Source organism: Chiloscyllium punctatum, chromosome 30 (assembly GCF_047496795.1).
Source record: "Chiloscyllium punctatum isolate Juve2018m chromosome 30, sChiPun1.3, whole genome shotgun sequence".
Classification (NCBI taxonomy): Eukaryota; Metazoa; Chordata; class Chondrichthyes; order Orectolobiformes; family Hemiscylliidae; genus Chiloscyllium; species Chiloscyllium punctatum.
The window spans coordinates 284,424-302,679 of NC_092768.1; the positions used below are offsets into that span (position 1 = coordinate 284,424).

An 18,256-nucleotide genomic window follows, 5' to 3' on the forward strand; every position below is an offset into this window, starting at 1 on the left:
GAAGGGCTGAATGGAACAAGTGAGGACTGCAGTTGCTGGAAATCAGAGTCTCGATCAGTGTGGCGCTGGAAACGCGAAGCAAGTCAGGCAGCATCCTGATTTTCCTGCTCCTCGGATTCTGCCTGACTTGAAGGGCTGAATGGCCTACTCCTGCACTTAATTTCTACGTTTCGATGTTAAATGCATGGCTGAGAGATCTGATGCAGCGTACAGTAAAGTCACCCCACCGTCCTCCGGGAGCACTGCTCTCTGATGAGGAAGCGATTGATGGGTGGTAGTAGAACCTGAGGGGACGAGCTTGAAAAAGGGAAGCTTTCGTGCTGAGTCCATTTGGCAGTGGGAATTGAAGCCAGGCTGTTGGATTTGTGCTGTCGTACACAAATCAGTTTGTTAGAAGCAGGTAATGGGAGAGCGCGCGTGGATCAGCAGCAGACGAAGTTTAACGCAGACGGTAGGGCACAACGAAAAGGCTGTTTTACAGCAGCAGCAGCAGCAGCGGCGGATTACTTGAAAGATAGATAGTCGAATAATAAAACATGAAAACAACAATAACTATTCTCTTAATCATCTCCACAGAGGTAGAAGATGATCTAAAGGAGAACTCAAATTGACAACAAAATCCAAATTTCACATAAGAACATTCTACCTAATACGGATGCGACAGAGTGCGCTGTCGTCCAATCCTCGGTAGTATAGTGGTTAGTATCCCCGCCTGTCACGCGGGAGACCGGGGTTCAATTCCCCGCCAGGGAGTCTGCGGCATTTTGAGAGGCCAGCTCCATATCTCAATGCAGGAGTGCCGATTTCAAGTCCCATGCGTTCCCAGGGCGGAGCGGTCTGCTCTTGTCAACAAACAAAACCTACGATACTCTCCATTCTGCTCTCCCTGGCCAACTTGTCCTTTCATCTACCAAGGAGATGATCATTTGAGACTTCCTCATTTTTTGGCGACAAATGAAAACTGCCGTCCTCAAGAAGGCTCACCGGACCAGAAACCTTGTCTGCTTTCTTCCCCTTCCCCCACCCCCACTCCAGATGCTGACTTGCTCCAGCAATTTCTGTTTCCCACTCTGATTTTGTTGTCACTTCGTCCCGTCAGTGGGCATATAACTCGCACGCAAACGGCGTGCAAATTAAAACCTTTAAGCAACCGGTAGCGACAAATGACAGTGAGCTTTCCCCTCTCCCTCGCTCCAATCAAAAAGGGGTCAGACCCCTCAGAGTTTGGACCCGATCCTGCCATTAAGGTGATGCAACACCATCCCCTGCTGCTGGCAGACTGTACTACACCCACAGTGGAAAGTCAAAGTCATCTGAGTGGCATCGTCTGCTCTTCTCGATAGAAGGACAAAGCCCAGTGGCTGGGTTAACATGAAGGTCAACACAGAGGCAAGCTTGAGAAAGCACGTGCAGGTACTCAACCTACACTGTTGGCATCATAGGAGCACCACAGTGTGGAAGCAGGCCATTCACACTGACCCTTCTGAAGAGAAACCCATGCAGATCCATGCTTGGTACTGAGGGATCCCAGCAAAAGTTCACCGGTTCCCAATGTTGGGGACGTCCAGAACCAGGGGTCACAGTCTCCGAACGAAGGGCAAGCGATTCAGGAAGAATTTTTCTCTCAGAGAGTGGTGAACCTGTGGACTTGTCTCCCACAGGAAGATGCGGCTATGCCGGTTTGTGAGATACACTCAAGAGGGAGCCGGACGTAGACCTTGCAGCTAAAGGGATCCAGGGGTACGGAGAGGAAGCTGGAGTGCTTACTGAAATTACATGTTCAATCGTGATCACATTGAACGGTGGCGGTGTCTTGAAGGGCTGAATGGAACAAGTGAGGACTGCAGTTGCTGGAAATCAGAGTCTCGATCAGTGTGGCGCTGGAAACGCGAAGCAAGTCAGGCAGCATCCTGATTTTCCTGCTCCTCGGATTCTGCCTGACTTGAAGGGCTGAATGGCCTACTCCTGCACTTAATTTCTACGTTTCGATGTTAAATGCATGGCTGAGAGATCTGATGCAGCGTACAGTAAAGTCACCCCACCGTCCTCCGGGAGCACTGCTCTCTGATGAGGAAGCGATTGATGGGTGGTAGTAGAACCTGAGGGGACGAGCTTGAAAAAGGGAAGCTTTCGTGCTGAGTCCATTTGGCAGTGGGAATTGAAGCCAGGCTGTTGGATTTGTGCTGTCGTACACAAATCAGTTTGTTAGAAGCAGGTAATGGGAGAGCGCGCGTGGATCAGCAGCAGACGAAGTTTAACGCAGACGGTAGGGCACAACGAAAAGGCTGTTTTACAGCAGCAGCAGCAGCAGCGGCGGATTACTTGAAAGATAGATAGTCGAATAATAAAACATGAAAACAACAATAACTATTCTCTTAATCATCTCCACAGAGGTAGAAGATGATCTAAAGGAGAACTCAAATTGACAACAAAATCCAAATTTCACATAAGAACATTCTACCTAATACGGATGCGACAGAGTGCGCTGTCGTCCAATCCTCGGTAGTATAGTGGTTAGTATCCCCGCCTGTCACGCGGGAGACCGGGGTTCAATTCCCCGCCGGGGAGTCTGCGGCATTTTGAGAGGCCAGCTCCATATCTCAATGCAGGAGTGCCGATTTCAAGTCCCATGCGTTCCCAGGGCGGAGCGGTCTGCTCTTGTCAACAAACAAAACCTACGATACTCTCCATTCTGCTCTCCCTGGCCAACTTGTCCTTTCATCTACCAAGGAGATGATCATTTGAGACTTCCTCATTTTTTGGCGACAAATGAAAACTGCCGTCCTCAAGAAGGCTCACCGGACCAGAAACCTTGTCTGCTTTCTTCCCCTTCCCCCACCCCCACTCCAGATGCTGACTTGCTCCAGCAATTTCTGTTTCCCACTCTGATTTTGTTGTCACTTCGTCCCGTCAGTGGGCATATAACTCGCACGCAAACGGCGTGCAAATTAAAACCTTTAAGCAACCGGTAGCGACAAATGACAGTGAGCTTTCCCCTCTCCCTCGCTCCAATCAAAAAGGGGTCAGACCCCTCAGAGTTTGGACCCGATCCTGCCATTAAGGTGATGCAACACCATCCCCTGCTGCTGGCAGACTGTACTACACCCACAGTGGAAAGTCAAAGTCATCTGAGTGGCATCGTCTGCTCTTCTCGATAGAAGGACAAAGCCCAGTGGCTGGGTTAACATGAAGGTCAACACAGAGGCAAGCTTGAGAAAGCACGTGCAGGTACTCAACCTACACTGTTGGCATCATAGGAGCACCACAGTGTGGAAGCAGGCCATTCACACTGACCCTTCTGAAGAGAAACCCATGCAGATCCATGCTTGGTACTGAGGGATCCCAGCAAAAGTTCACCGGTTCCCAATGTTGGGGACGTCCAGAACCAGGGGTCACAGTCTCCGAACGAAGGGCAAGCGATTCAGGAAGAATTTTTCTCTCAGAGAGTGGTGAACCTGTGGACTTGTCTCCCACAGGAAGATGCGGCTATGCCGGTTTGTGAGATACACTCAAGAGGGAGCCGGACGTAGACCTTGCAGCTAAAGGGATCCAGGGGTACGGAGAGGAAGCTGGAGTGCTTACTGAAATTACATGTTCAATCGTGATCACATTGAACGGTGGCGGTGTCTTGAAGGGCTGAATGGAACAAGTGAGGACTGCAGTTGCTGGAAATCAGAGTCTCGATCAGTGTGGCGCTGGAAACGCGAAGCAAGTCAGGCAGCATCCTGATTTTCCTGCTCCTCGGATTCTGCCTGACTTGAAGGGCTGAATGGCCTACTCCTGCACTTAATTTCTACGTTTCGATGTTAAATGCATGGCTGAGAGATCTGATGCAGCGTACAGTAAAGTCACCCCACCGTCCTCCGGGAGCACTGCTCTCTGATGAGGAAGCGATTGATGGGTGGTAGTAGAACCTGAGGGGACGAGCTTGAAAAAGGGAAGCTTTCGTGCTGAGTCCATTTGGCAGTGGGAATTGAAGCCAGGCTGTTGGATTTGTGCTGTCGTACACAAATCAGTTTGTTAGAAGCAGGTAATGGGAGAGCGCGCGTGGATCAGCAGCAGACGAAGTTTAACGCAGACGGTAGGGCACAACGAAAAGGCTGTTTTACAGCAGCAGCAGCAGCAGCAGCGGCGGATTACTTGAAAGAAAGATAGTCGAATAATAAAACATGAAAACAACAATAACTATTCTCTTAATCATCTCCACAGAGGTAGAAGATGATCTAAAGGAGAACTCAAATTGACAACAAAATCCAAATTTCACATAAGAACATTCTACCTAATACGGATGCGACAGAGTGCGCTGTCGTCCAATCCTCGGTAGTATAGTGGTTAGTATCCCCGCCTGTCACGCGGGAGACCGGGGTTCAATTCCCCGCCGGGGAGTCTGCGGCATTTTGAGAGGCCAGCTCCATATCTCAATGCAGGAGTGCCGATTTCAAGTCCCATGCGTTCCCAGGGCGGAGCGGTCTGCTCTTGTCAACAAACAAAACCTACGATACTCTCCATTCTGCTCTCCCTGGCCAACTTGTCCTTTCATCTACCAAGGAGATGATCATTTGAGACTTCCTCATTTTTTGGCGACAAATGAAAACTGCCGTCCTCAAGAAGGCTCACCGGACCAGAAACCTTGTCTGCTTTCTTCCCCTTCCCCCACCCCCACTCCAGATGCTGACTTGCTCCAGCAATTTCTGTTTCCCACTCTGATTTTGTTGTCACTTCGTCCCGTCAGTGGGCATATAACTCGCACGCAAACGGCGTGCAAATTAAAACCTTTAAGCAACCGGTAGCGACAAATGACAGTGAGCTTTCCCCTCTCCCTCGCTCCAATCAAAAAGGGGTCAGACCCCTCAGAGTTTGGACCCGATCCTGCCATTAAGGTGATGCAACACCATCCCCTGCTGCTGGCAGACTGTACTACACCCACAGTGGAAAGTCAAAGTCATCTGAGTGGCATCGTCTGCTCTTCTCGATAGAAGGACAAAGCCCAGTGGCTGGGTTAACATGAAGGTCAACACAGAGGCAAGCTTGAGAAAGCACGTGCAGGTACTCAACCTACACTGTTGGCATCATAGGAGCACCACAGTGTGGAAGCAGGCCATTCACACTGACCCTTCTGAAGAGAAACCCATGCAGATCCATGCTTGGTACTGAGGGATCCCAGCAAAAGTTCACCGGTTCCCAATGTTGGGGACGTCCAGAACCAGGGGTCACAGTCTCCGAACGAAGGGCAAGCGATTCAGGAAGAATTTTTCTCTCAGAGAGTGGTGAACCTGTGGACTTGTCTCCCACAGGAAGATGCGGCTATGCCGGTTTGTGAGATACACTCAAGAGGGAGCCGGACGTAGACCTTGCAGCTAAAGGGATCCAGGGGTACGGAGAGGAAGCTGGAGTGCTTACTGAAATTACATGTTCAATCGTGATCACATTGAACGGTGGCGGTGTCTTGAAGGGCTGAATGGAACAAGTGAGGACTGCAGTTGCTGGAAATCAGAGTCTCGATCAGTGTGGCGCTGGAAACGCGAAGCAAGTCAGGCAGCATCCTGATTTTCCTGCTCCTCGGATTCTGCCTGACTTGAAGGGCTGAATGGCCTACTCCTGCACTTAATTTCTACGTTTCGATGTTAAATGCATGGCTGAGAGATCTGATGCAGCGTACAGTAAAGTCACCCCACCGTCCTCCGGGAGCACTGCTCTCTGATGAGGAAGCGATTGATGGGTGGTAGTAGAACCTGAGGGGACGAGCTTGAAAAAGGGAAGCTTTCGTGCTGAGTCCATTTGGCAGTGGGAATTGAAGCCAGGCTGTTGGATTTGTGCTGTCGTACACAAATCAGTTTGTTAGAAGCAGGTAATGGGAGAGCGCGCGTGGATCAGCAGCAGACGAAGTTTAACGCAGACGGTAGGGCACAACGAAAAGGCTGTTTTACAGCAGCAGCAGCAGCAGCGGCGGATTACTTGAAAGAAAGATAGTCGAATAATAAAACATGAAAACAACAATAACTATTCTCTTAATCATCTCCACAGAGGTAGAAGATGATCTAAAGGAGAACTCAAATTGACAACAAAATCCAAATTTCACATAAGAACATTCTACCTAATACGGATGCGACAGAGTGCGCTGTCGTCCAATCCTCGGTAGTATAGTGGTTAGTATCCCCGCCTGTCACGCGGAAGACCGGGGTTCAATTCCCCGCCGGGGAGTCTGCGGCATTTTGAGAGGCCAGCTCCATATCTCAATGCAGGAGTGCCGATTTCAAGTCCCATGCGTTCCCAGGGCCGAGCGGTCTGCTCTTGTCAACAAACAAAACCTACGATGCTCTCCCTGGCCAACTTGTCCTTTCATCTACCAAGGAGATGATCATTTGAGACTTCCTCATTTTTTGGCGACAAATGAAAACTGCCGTCCTCAAGAAGGCTCACCGGACCAGAAACCTTGTCTGCTTTCTTCCCCTTCCCCCACCCCCACTCCAGATGCTGACTTGCTCCAGCAATTTCTGTTTCCCACTCTGATTTTGTTGTCACTTCGTCCCGTCAGTGGGCATATAACTCGCACGCAAACGGCGTGCAAATTAAAACCTTTAAGCAACCGGTAGCGACAAATGACAGTGAGCTTTCCCCTCTCCCTCGCTCCAATCAAAAAGGGGTCAGACCCCTCAGAGTTTGGACCCGATCCTGCCATCAAGGTGATGCAACACCATCCCCTGCTGCTGGCAGACTGTACTACACCCACAGTGGAAAGTCAAAGTCATCTGAGTGGCATCGTCTGCTCTTCTCGATAGAAGGACAAAGCCCAGTGGCTGGGTTAACATGAAGGTCAACACAGAGGCAAGCTTGAGAAAGCACGTGCAGGTACTCAACCTACACTGTTGGCATCATAGGAGCACCACAGTGTGGAAGCAGGCCATTCACACTGACCCTTCTGAAGAGAAACCCATGCAGATCCAGGCTTGGTACTGAGGGATCCCAGCAAAAGTTCACCGGTTCCCAATGTTGGGGACGTCCAGAACCAGGGGTCACAGTCTCCGAACGAAGGGCAAGCGATTCAGGAAGAATTTTTCTCTCAGAGAGTGGTGAACCTGTGGACTTGTCTCCCACAGGAAGATGCGGCTATGCCGGTTTGTGAGATACACTCAAGAGGGAGCCGGACGTAGACCTTGCAGCTAAAGGGATCCAGGGGTACGGAGAGGAAGCTGGAGTGCTTACTGAAATTACATGTTCAATCGTGATCACATTGAACGGTGGTGGTGTCTTGAAGGGCTGAATGGAACAAGTGAGGACTGCAGTTGCTGGAAATCAGAGTCTCGATCAGTGGATCAGCAGCAGACGAAGTTTAACACAGACGGTAGGGCACAACGAAAAGGCTGTTTTACAGCAGCAGCAGCAGCAGCGGCGGATTACTTGAAAGAAAGATAGTCGAATAATAAAACATGAAAACAACAATAACTATTCTCTTAATCATCTCCACAGAGGTAGAAGATGATCTAAAGGAGAACTCAAATTGACAACAAAATCCAAATTTCACATAAGAACATTCTACCTAATACGGATGCGACAGAGTGCGCTGTCGTCCAATCCTCGGTAGTATAGTGGTTAGTATCCCCGCCTGTCACGCGGGAGACCGGGGTTCAATTCCCCGCCGAGGAGTCTGCGGCATTTTGAGAGGCCAGCTCCATATCTCAATGCAGGGGTGCCGATTTCAAGTCCCATGCGTTCCCAGGGCGGAGCGGTCTGCTCTTGTCAACAAACAAAACCTACGATACTCTCCATTCTGCTCTCCCTGGCCAACTTGTCCTTTCATCTACCAAGGAGATGATCATTTGAGACTTCCTCATTTTTTGGCGACAAATGAAAACTGCCGTCCTCAAGAAGGCTCACCGGACCAGAAACCTTGTCTGCTTTCTTCCCCTTCCCCCACCCCCACTCCAGATGCTGACTTGCTCCAGCAATTTCTGTTTCCCACTCTGATTTTGTTGTCACTTCGTCCCGTCAGTGGGCATATAACTCGCACGCAAACGGCGTGCAAATTAAAACCTTTAAGCAACCGGTAGCGACAAATGACAGTGAGCTTTCCCCTCTCCCTCGCTCCAATCAAAAAGGGGTCAGACCCCTCAGAGTTTGGACCCGATCCTGCCATCAAGGTGATGCAACACCATCCCCTGCTGCTGGCAGACTGTACTACACCCACAGTGGAAAGTCAAAGTCATCTGAGTGGCATCGTCTGCTCTTCTCGATAGAAGGACAAAGCCCAGTGGCTGGGTTAACATGAAGGTCAACACAGAGGCAAGCTTGAGAAAGCACGTGCAGGTACTCAACCTACACTGTTGGCATCATAGGAGCACCACAGTGTGGAAGCAGGCCATTCACACTGACCCTTCTGAAGAGAAACCCATGCAGATCCAGGCTTGGTACTGAGGGATCCCAGCAAAAGTTCACCGGTTCCCAATGTTGGGGGCGTCCAGAACCAGGGGTCACAGTCTCCGAACGAAGGGCAAGCGATTCAGGAAGAATTTTTCTCTCAGAGAGTGGTGAACCTGTGGACTTGTCTCCCACAGGAAGATGCGGCTATGCCGGTTTGTGAGATACACTCAAGAGGGAGCCGGACGTAGACCTTGCAGCTAAAGGGATCCAGGGGTACGGAGAGGAAGCTGGAGTGCTTACTGAAATTACATGTTCAATCGTGATCACATTGAACGGTGGCGGTGTCTTGAAGGGCTGAATGGAACAAGTGAGGACTGCAGTTGCTGGAAATCAGAGTCTCGATCAGAGTGGCGCTGGAAACGCGAAGCAAGTGAGGCAGCATCCTGATTTTCCTGCTCCTCGGATTCTGCCTGACTTGAAGGGCTGAATGGCCTACTCCTGCACTTAATTTCTACGTTTCGATGTTAAATGCATGGCTGAGAGATCTGATGCAGCGTACAGTAAAGTCACCCCACCGTCCTCCGGGAGCACTGCTCTCTGATGAGGAAGCGATTGATGGGTGGTAGTAGAACCTGAGGGGACGAGCTTGAAAAAGGGAAGCTTTCGTGCTGAGTCCATTTGGCAGTGGGAATTGAAGCCAGGCTGTTGGATTTGTGCTGTCGTACACAAATCAGTTTGTTAGAAGCAGGTAATGGGAGAGCGCGCGTGGATCAGCAGCAGACGAAGTTTAACGCAGACGGTAGGGCACAACGAAAAGGCTGTTTTACAGCAGCAGCAGCAGCGGCGGATTACTTGAAAGAAAGATAGTCGAATAATAAAACATGAAAACAACAATAACTATTCTCTTAATCATCTCCACAGAGGTAGAAGATGATCTAAAGGAGAACTCAAATTGACAACAAAATCCAAATTTCACATAAGAACATTCTACCTAATACGGATGCGACAGAGTGCGCTGTCGTCCAATCCTCGGTAGTATAGTGGTTAGTATCCCCGCCTGTCACGCGGGAGTCCGGGGTTCAATTCCCTGCCGGGGAGTCTGTGGCATTTTGAGAGGCCAGCTCCATATCTCAATGCAGGAGTGCCGATTTCAAGTCCCATGCGTTCCCAGGGCGGAGCGGTCTGCTCTTGTCAACAAACAAAACCTACGATACTCTCCATTCTGCTCTCCCTGGCCAACTTGTCCTTTCATCTACCAAGGAGATGATCATTTGAGACTTCCTCATTTTTTGGCGACAAATGAAAACTGCCGTCCTCAAGAAGGCTCACCGGACCAGAAACCTTGTCTGCTTTCTTCCCCTTCCCCCACCCCCACTCCAGATGCTGACTTGCTCCAGCAATTTCTGTTTCCCACTCTGATTTTGTTGTCACTTCGTCCCGTCAGTGGGCATATAACTCGCACGCAAACGGCGTGCAAATTAAAACCTTTAAGCAACCGGTAGCGACAAATGACAGTGAGCTTTCCCCTCTCCCTCGCTCCAATCAAAAAGGGGTCAGACCCCTCAGAGTTTGGACCCGATCCTGCCATTAAGGTGATGCAACACCATCCCCTGCTGCTGGCAGACTGTACTACACCCACAGTGGAAAGTCAAAGTCATCTGAGTGGCATCGTCTGCTCTTCTCGATAGAAGGACAAAGCCCAGTGGCTGGGTTAACATGAAGGTCAACACAGAGGCAAGCTTGAGAAAGCACGTGCAGGTACTCAACCTACACTGTTGGCATCATAGGAGCACCACAGTGTGGAAGCAGGCCATTCACACTGACCCTTCTGAAGAGAAACCCATGCAGATCCAGGCTTGGTACTGAGGGATCCCAGCAAAAGTTCACCGGTTCCCAATGTTGGGGGCGTCCAGAACCAGGGGTGACAGTCTCCGAACGAAGGGCAAGCGATTCAGGAAGAATTTTTCTCTCAGAGAGTGGTGAACCTGTGGACTTGTCTCCCACAGGAAGATGCGGCTATGCCGGTTTGTGAGATACACTCAAGAGGGAGCCGGACGTAGACCTTGCAGCTAAAGGGATCCAGGGGTACGGAGAGGAAGCTGGAGTGCTTACTGAAATTACATGTTCAATCGTGATCACATTGAACGGTGGCGGTGTCTTGAAGGGCTGAATGGAACAAGTGAGGACTGCAGTTGCTGGAAATCAGAGTCTCGATCAGAGTGGCGCTGGAAACGCGAAGCAAGTGAGGCAGCATCCTGATTTTCCTGCTCCTCGGATTCTGCCTGACTTGAAGGGCTGAATGGCCTACTCCTGCACTTAATTTCTACGTTTCGATGTTAAATGCATGGCTGAGAGATCTGATGCAGCGTACAGTAAAGTCACCCCACCGTCCTCCGGGAGCACTGCTCTCTGATGAGGAAGCGATTGATGGGTGGTAGTAGAACCTGAGGGGACGAGCTTGAAAAAGGGAAGCTTTCGTGCTGAGTCCATTTGGCAGTGGGAATTGAAGCCAGGCTGTTGGATTTGTGCTGTCGTACACAAATCAGTTTGTTAGAAGCAGGTAATGGGAGAGCGCGCGTGGATCAGCAGCAGACGAAGTTTAACGCAGACGGTAGGGCACAACGAAAAGGCTGTTTTACAGCAGCAGCAGCAGCGGCGGATTACTTGAAAGAAAGATAGTCGAATAATAAAACATGAAAACAACAATAACTATTCTCTTAATCATCTCCACAGAGGTAGAAGATGATCTAAAGGAGAACTCAAATTGACAACAAAATCCAAATTTCACATAAGAACATTCTACCTAATACGGATGCGACAGAGTGCGCTGTCGTCCAATCCTCGGTAGTATAGTGGTTAGTATCCCCGCCTGTCACGCGGGAGACCGGGGTTCAATTCCCCGCCGGGGAGTCTGCGGCATTTTGAGAGGCCAGCTCCATATCTCAATGCAGGAGTGCCGATTTCAAGTCCCATGCGTTCCCAGGGCGGAGCGGTCTGCTCTTGTCAACAAACAAAACCTACGATACTCTCCATTCTGCTCTCCCTGGCCAACTTGTCCTTTCATCTACCAAGGAGATGATCATTTGAGACTTCCTCATTTTTTGGCGACAAATGAAAACTGCCGTCCTCAAGAAGGCTCACCGGACCAGAAACCTTGTCTGCTTTCTTCCCCTTCCCCCACCCCCACTCCAGATGCTGACTTGCTCCAGCAATTTCTGTTTCCCACTCTGATTTTGTTGTCACTTCGTCCCGTCAGTGGGCATATAACTCGCACGCAAACGGCGTGCAAATTAAAACCTTTAAGCAACCGGTAGCGACAAATGACAGTGAGCTTTCCCCTCTCCCTCGCTCCAATCAAAAAGGGGTCAGACCCCTCAGAGTTTGGACCCGATCCTGCCATTAAGGTGATGCAACACCATCCCCTGCTGCTGGCAGACTGTACTATACCCACAGTGGAAAGTCAAAGTCATCTGAGTGGCATCGTCTGCTCTTCTCGATAGAAGGACAAAGCCCAGTGGCTGGGTTAACATGAAGGTCAACACAGAGGCAAGCTTGAGAAAGCACGTGCAGGTACTCAACCTACACTGTTGGCATCATAGGAGCACCACAGTGTGGAAGCAGGCCATTCACACTGACCCTTCTGAAGAGAAACCCATGCAGATCCATGCTTGGTACTGAGGGATCCCAGCAAAAGTTCACCGGTTCCCAATGTTGGGGACGTCCAGAACCAGGGGTCACAGTCTCCGAACGAAGGGCAAGCGATTCAGGAAGAATTTTTCTCTCAGAGAGTGGTGAACCTGTGGACTTGTCTCCCACAGGAAGATGCGGCTATGCCGGTTTGTGAGATACACTCAAGAGGGAGCCGGACGTAGACCTTGCAGCTAAAGGGATCCAGGGGTACGGAGAGGAAGCTGGAGTGCTTACTGAAATTACATGTTCAATCGTGATCACATTGAACGGTGGCGGTGTCTTGAAGGGCTGAATGGAACAAGTGAGGACTGCAGTTGCTGGAAATCAGAGTCTCGATCAGTGTGGCGCTGGAAACGCGAAGCAAGTCAGGCAGCATCCTGATTTTCCTGCTCCTCGGATTCTGCCTGACTTGAAGGGCTGAATGGCCTACTCCTGCACTTAATTTCTACGTTTCGATGTTAAATGCATGGCTGAGAGATCTGATGCAGCGTACAGTAAAGTCACCCCACCGTCCTCCGGGAGCACTGCTCTCTGATGAGGAAGCGATTGATGGGTGGTAGTAGAACCTGAGGGGACGAGCTTGAAAAAGGGAAGCTTTCGTGCTGAGTCCATTTGGCAGTGGGAATTGAAGCCAGGCTGTTGGATTTGTGCTGTCGTACACAAATCAGTTTGTTAGAAGCAGGTAATGGGAGAGCGCGCGTGGATCAGCAGCAGACGAAGTTTAACGCAGACGGTAGGGCACAACGAAAAGGCTGTTTTACAGCAGCAGCAGCAGCAGCGGCGGATTACTTGAAAGATAGATAGTCGAATAATAAAACATGAAAACAACAATAACTATTCTCTTAATCATCTCCACAGAGGTAGAAGATGATCTAAAGGAGAACTCAAATTGACAACAAAATCCAAATTTCACATAAGAACATTCTACCTAATACGGATGCGACAGAGTGCGCTGTCGTCCAATCCTCGGTAGTATAGTGGTTAGTATCCCCGCCTGTCACGCGGGAGACCGGGGTTCAATTCCCCGCCGGGGAGTCTGCGGCATTTTGAGAGGCCAGCTCCATATCTCAATGCAGGAGTGCCGATTTCAAGTCCCATGCGTTCCCAGGGCGGAGCGGTCTGCTCTTGTCAACAAACAAAACCTACGATACTCTCCATTCTGCTCTCCCTGGCCAACTTGTCCTTTCATCTACCAAGGAGATGATCATTTGAGACTTCCTCATTTTTTGGCGACAAATGAAAACTGCCGTCCTCAAGAAGGCTCACCGGACCAGAAACCTTGTCTGCTTTCTTCCCCTTCCCCCACCCCCACTCCAGATGCTGACTTGCTCCAGCAATTTCTGTTTCCCACTCTGATTTTGTTGTCACTTCGTCCCGTCAGTGGGCATATAACTCGCACGCAAACGGCGTGCAAATTAAAACCTTTAAGCAACCGGTAGCGACAAATGACAGTGAGCTTTCCCCTCTCCCTCGCTCCAATCAAAAAGGGGTCAGACCCCTCAGAGTTTGGACCCGATCCTGCCATTAAGGTGATGCAACACCATCCCCTGCTGCTGGCAGACTGTACTACACCCACAGTGGAAAGTCAAAGTCATCTGAGTGGCATCGTCTGCTCTTCTCGATAGAAGGACAAAGCCCAGTGGCTGGGTTAACATGAAGGTCAACACAGAGGCAAGCTTGAGAAAGCACGTGCAGGTACTCAACCTACACTGTTGGCATCATAGGAGCACCACAGTGTGGAAGCAGGCCATTCACACTGACCCTTCTGAAGAGAAACCCATGCAGATCCATGCTTGGTACTGAGGGATCCCAGCAAAAGTTCACCGGTTCCCAATGTTGGGGACGTCCAGAACCAGGGGTCACAGTCTCCGAACGAAGGGCAAGCGATTCAGGAAGAATTTTTCTCTCAGAGAGTGGTGAACCTGTGGACTTGTCTCCCACAGGAAGATGCGGCTATGCCGGTTTGTGAGATACACTCAAGAGGGAGCCGGACGTAGACCTTGCAGCTAAAGGGATCCAGGGGTACGGAGAGGAAGCTGGAGTGCTTACTGAAATTACATGTTCAATCGTGATCACATTGAACGGTGGCGGTGTCTTGAAGGGCTGAATGGAACAAGTGAGGACTGCAGTTGCTGGAAATCAGAGTCTCGATCAGTGTGGCGCTGGAAACGCGAAGCAAGTCAGGCAGCATCCTGATTTTCCTGCTCCTCGGATTCTGCCTGACTTGAAGGGCTGAATGGCCTACTCCTGCACTTAATTTCTACGTTTCGATGTTAAATGCATGGCTGAGAGATCTGATGCAGCGTACAGTAAAGTCACCCCACCGTCCTCCGGGAGCACTGCTCTCTGATGAGGAAGCGATTGATGGGTGGTAGTAGAACCTGAGGGGACGAGCTTGAAAAAGGGAAGCTTTCGTGCTGAGTCCATTTGGCAGTGGGAATTGAAGCCAGGCTGTTGGATTTGTGCTGTCGTACACAAATCAGTTTGTTAGAAGCAGGTAATGGGAGAGCGCGCGTGGATCAGCAGCAGACGAAGTTTAACGCAGACGGTAGGGCACAACGAAAAGGCTGTTTTACAGCAGCAGCAGCAGCAGCGGCGGATTACTTGAAAGATAGATAGTCGAATAATAAAACATGAAAACAACAATAACTATTCTCTTAATCATCTCCACAGAGGTAGAAGATGATCTAAAGGAGAACTCAAATTGACAACAAAATCCAAATTTCACATAAGAACATTCTACCTAATACGGATGCGACAGAGTGCGCTGTCGTCCAATCCTCGGTAGTATAGTGGTTAGTATCCCCGCCTGTCACGCGGGAGACCGGGGTTCAATTCCCCGCCGGGGAGTCTGCGGCATTTTGAGAGGCCAGCTCCATATCTCAATGCAGGAGTGCCGATTTCAAGTCCCATGCGTTCCCAGGGCGGAGCGGTCTGCTCTTGTCAACAAACAAAACCTACGATACTCTCCATTCTGCTCTCCCTGGCCAACTTGTCCTTTCATCTACCAAGGAGATGATCATTTGAGACTTCCTCATTTTTTGGCGACAAATGAAAACTGCCGTCCTCAAGAAGGCTCACCGGACCAGAAACCTTGTCTGCTTTCTTCCCCTTCCCCCACCCCCACTCCAGATGCTGACTTGCTCCAGCAATTTCTGTTTCCCACTCTGATTTTGTTGTCACTTCGTCCCGTCAGTGGGCATATAACTCGCACGCAAACGGCGTGCAAATTAAAACCTTTAAGCAACCGGTAGCGACAAATGACAGTGAGCTTTCCCCTCTCCCTCGCTCCAATCAAAAAGGGGTCAGACCCCTCAGAGTTTGGACCCGATCCTGCCATTAAGGTGATGCAACACCATCCCCTGCTGCTGGCAGACTGTACTACACCCACAGTGGAAAGTCAAAGTCATCTGAGTGGCATCGTCTGCTCTTCTCGATAGAAGGACAAAGCCCAGTGGCTGGGTTAACATGAAGGTCAACACAGAGGCAAGCTTGAGAAAGCACGTGCAGGTACTCAACCTACACTGTTGGCATCATAGGAGCACCACAGTGTGGAAGCAGGCCATTCACACTGACCCTTCTGAAGAGAAACCCATGCAGATCCATGCTTGGTACTGAGGGATCCCAGCAAAAGTTCACCGGTTCCCAATGTTGGGGACGTCCAGAACCAGGGGTCACAGTCTCCGAACGAAGGGCAAGCGATTCAGGAAGAATTTTTCTCTCAGAGAGTGGTGAACCTGTGGACTTGTCTCCCACAGGAAGATGCGGCTATGCCGGTTTGTGAGATACACTCAAGAGGGAGCCGGACGTAGACCTTGCAGCTAAAGGGATCCAGGGGTACGGAGAGGAAGCTGGAGTGCTTACTGAAATTACATGTTCAATCGTGATCACATTGAACGGTGGCGGTGTCTTGAAGGGCTGAATGGAACAAGTGAGGACTGCAGTTGCTGGAAATCAGAGTCTCGATCAGTGTGGCGCTGGAAACGCGAAGCAAGTCAGGCAGCATCCTGATTTTCCTGCTCCTCGGATTCTGCCTGACTTGAAGGGCTGAATGGCCTACTCCTGCACTTAATTTCTACGTTTCGATGTTAAATGCATGGCTGAGAGATCTGATGCAGCGTACAGTAAAGTCACCCCACCGTCCTCCGGGAGCACTGCTCTCTGATGAGGAAGCGATTGATGGGTGGTAGTAGAACCTGAGGGGACGAGCTTGAAAAAGGGAAGCTTTCGTGCTGAGTCCATTTGGCAGTGGGAATTGAAGCCAGGCTGTTGGATTTGTGCTGTCGTACACAAATCAGTTTGTTAGAAGCAGGTAATGGGAGAGCGCGCGTGGATCAGCAGCAGACGAAGTTTAACGCAGACGGTAGGGCACAACGAAAAGGCTGTTTTACAGCAGCAGCAGCAGCAGCAGCGGCGGATTACTTGAAAGAAAGATAGTCGAATAATAAAACATGAAAACAACAATAACTATTCTCTTAATCATCTCCACAGAGGTAGAAGATGATCTAAAGGAGAACTCAAATTGACAACAAAATCCAAATTTCACATAAGAACATTCTACCTAATACGGATGCGACAGAGTGCGCTGTCGTCCAATCCTCGGTAGTATAGTGGTTAGTATCCCCGCCTGTCACGCGGGAGACCGGGGTTCAATTCCCCGCCGGGGAGTCTGCGGCATTTTGAGAGGCCAGCTCCATATCTCAATGCAGGAGTGCCGATTTCAAGTCCCATGCGTTCCCAGGGCGGAGCGGTCTGCTCTTGTCAACAAACAAAACCTACGATACTCTCCATTCTGCTCTCCCTGGCCAACTTGTCCTTTCATCTACCAAGGAGATGATCATTTGAGACTTCCTCATTTTTTGGCGACAAATGAAAACTGCCGTCCTCAAGAAGGCTCACCGGACCAGAAACCTTGTCTGCTTTCTTCCCCTTCCCCCACCCCCACTCCAGATGCTGACTTGCTCCAGCAATTTCTGTTTCCCACTCTGATTTTGTTGTCACTTCGTCCCGTCAGTGGGCATATAACTCGCACGCAAACGGCGTGCAAATTAAAACCTTTAAGCAACCGGTAGCGACAAATGACAGTGAGCTTTCCCCTCTCCCTCGCTCCAATCAAAAAGGGGTCAGACCCCTCAGAGTTTGGACCCGATCCTGCCATTAAGGTGATGCAACACCATCCCCTGCTGCTGGCAGACTGTACTACACCCACAGTGGAAAGTCAAAGTCATCTGAGTGGCATCGTCTGCTCTTCTCGATAGAAGGACAAAGCCCAGTGGCTGGGTTAACATGAAGGTCAACACAGAGGCAAGCTTGAGAAAGCACGTGCAGGTACTCAACCTACACTGTTGGCATCATAGGAGCACCACAGTGTGGAAGCAGGCCATTCACACTGACCCTTCTGAAGAGAAACCCATGCAGATCCATGCTTGGTACTGAGGGATCCCAGCAAAAGTTCACCGGTTCCCAATGTTGGGGACGTCCAGAACCAGGGGTCACAGTCTCCGAACGAAGGGCAAGCGATTCAGGAAGAATTTTTCTCTCAGAGAGTGGTGAACCTGTGGACTTGTCTCCCACAGGAAGATGCGGCTATGCCGGTTTGTGAGATACACTCAAGAGGGAGCCGGACGTAGACCTTGCAGCTAAAGGGATCCAGGGGTACGGAGAGGAAGCTGGAGTGCTTACTGAAATTACATGTTCAATCGTGATCACATTGAACGGTGGCGGTGTCTTGAAGGGCTGAATGGAACAAGTGAGGACTGCAGTTGCTGGAAATCAGAGTCTCGATCAGTGTGGCGCTGGAAACGCGAAGCAAGTCAGGCAGCATCCTGATTTTCCTGCTCCTCGGATTCTGCCTGACTTGAAGGGCTGAATGGCCTACTCCTGCACTTAATTTCTACGTTTCGATGTTAAATGCATGGCTGAGAGATCTGATGCAGCGTACAGTAAAGTCACCCCACCGTCCTCCGGGAGCACTGCTCTCTGATGAGGAAGCGATTGATGGGTGGTAGTAGAACCTGAGGGGACGAGCTTGAAAAAGGGAAGCTTTCGTGCTGAGTCCATTTGGCAGTGGGAATTGAAGCCAGGCTGTTGGATTTGTGCTGTCGTACACAAATCAGTTTGTTAGAAGCAGGTAATGGGAGAGCGCGCGTGGATCAGCAGCAGACGAAGTTTAACGCAGACGGTAGGGCACAACGAAAAGGCTGTTTTA

The 18,256-nt window shown here is 50.2% G+C and overlaps 10 non-coding genes across 10 annotated transcripts; all 10 read left to right on the forward strand.

Annotated features, from left to right (window-relative positions):
* The first annotated feature begins 681 nt into the window (after positions 1-681).
* On the forward strand, positions 682-753 carry trnad-guc (transfer RNA aspartic acid (anticodon GUC)). The gene has a single exon. It is a non-coding gene; the product is annotated as a tRNA-Asp (tRNA).
* Positions 754-2,496: 1,743 nt separating this feature from the next.
* trnad-guc (transfer RNA aspartic acid (anticodon GUC)) lies at positions 2,497-2,568 on the forward strand. The gene has a single exon. It is a non-coding gene; the product is annotated as a tRNA-Asp (tRNA).
* Positions 2,569-4,314: 1,746 nt separating this feature from the next.
* On the forward strand, positions 4,315-4,386 carry trnad-guc (transfer RNA aspartic acid (anticodon GUC)). Its single transcript has one exon. It is a non-coding gene; the product is annotated as a tRNA-Asp (tRNA).
* A 1,743-nt stretch (positions 4,387-6,129) lies between these two features.
* trnad-guc (transfer RNA aspartic acid (anticodon GUC)) lies at positions 6,130-6,201 on the forward strand. Its single transcript has one exon. It is a non-coding gene; the product is annotated as a tRNA-Asp (tRNA).
* A 1,371-nt stretch (positions 6,202-7,572) lies between these two features.
* trnad-guc (transfer RNA aspartic acid (anticodon GUC)) lies at positions 7,573-7,644 on the forward strand. The gene has a single exon. It is a non-coding gene; the product is annotated as a tRNA-Asp (tRNA).
* Positions 7,645-9,384: 1,740 nt separating this feature from the next.
* trnad-guc (transfer RNA aspartic acid (anticodon GUC)) lies at positions 9,385-9,456 on the forward strand. Its single transcript has one exon. It is a non-coding gene; the product is annotated as a tRNA-Asp (tRNA).
* A 1,740-nt stretch (positions 9,457-11,196) lies between these two features.
* On the forward strand, positions 11,197-11,268 carry trnad-guc (transfer RNA aspartic acid (anticodon GUC)). Its single transcript has one exon. It is a non-coding gene; the product is annotated as a tRNA-Asp (tRNA).
* A 1,743-nt stretch (positions 11,269-13,011) lies between these two features.
* trnad-guc (transfer RNA aspartic acid (anticodon GUC)) lies at positions 13,012-13,083 on the forward strand. Its single transcript has one exon. It is a non-coding gene; the product is annotated as a tRNA-Asp (tRNA).
* A 1,743-nt stretch (positions 13,084-14,826) lies between these two features.
* Positions 14,827-14,898, forward strand: trnad-guc (transfer RNA aspartic acid (anticodon GUC)). The gene has a single exon. It is a non-coding gene; the product is annotated as a tRNA-Asp (tRNA).
* A 1,746-nt stretch (positions 14,899-16,644) lies between these two features.
* trnad-guc (transfer RNA aspartic acid (anticodon GUC)) lies at positions 16,645-16,716 on the forward strand. The gene has a single exon. It is a non-coding gene; the product is annotated as a tRNA-Asp (tRNA).
* The last annotated feature ends 1,540 nt before the right edge of the window (positions 16,717-18,256 follow it).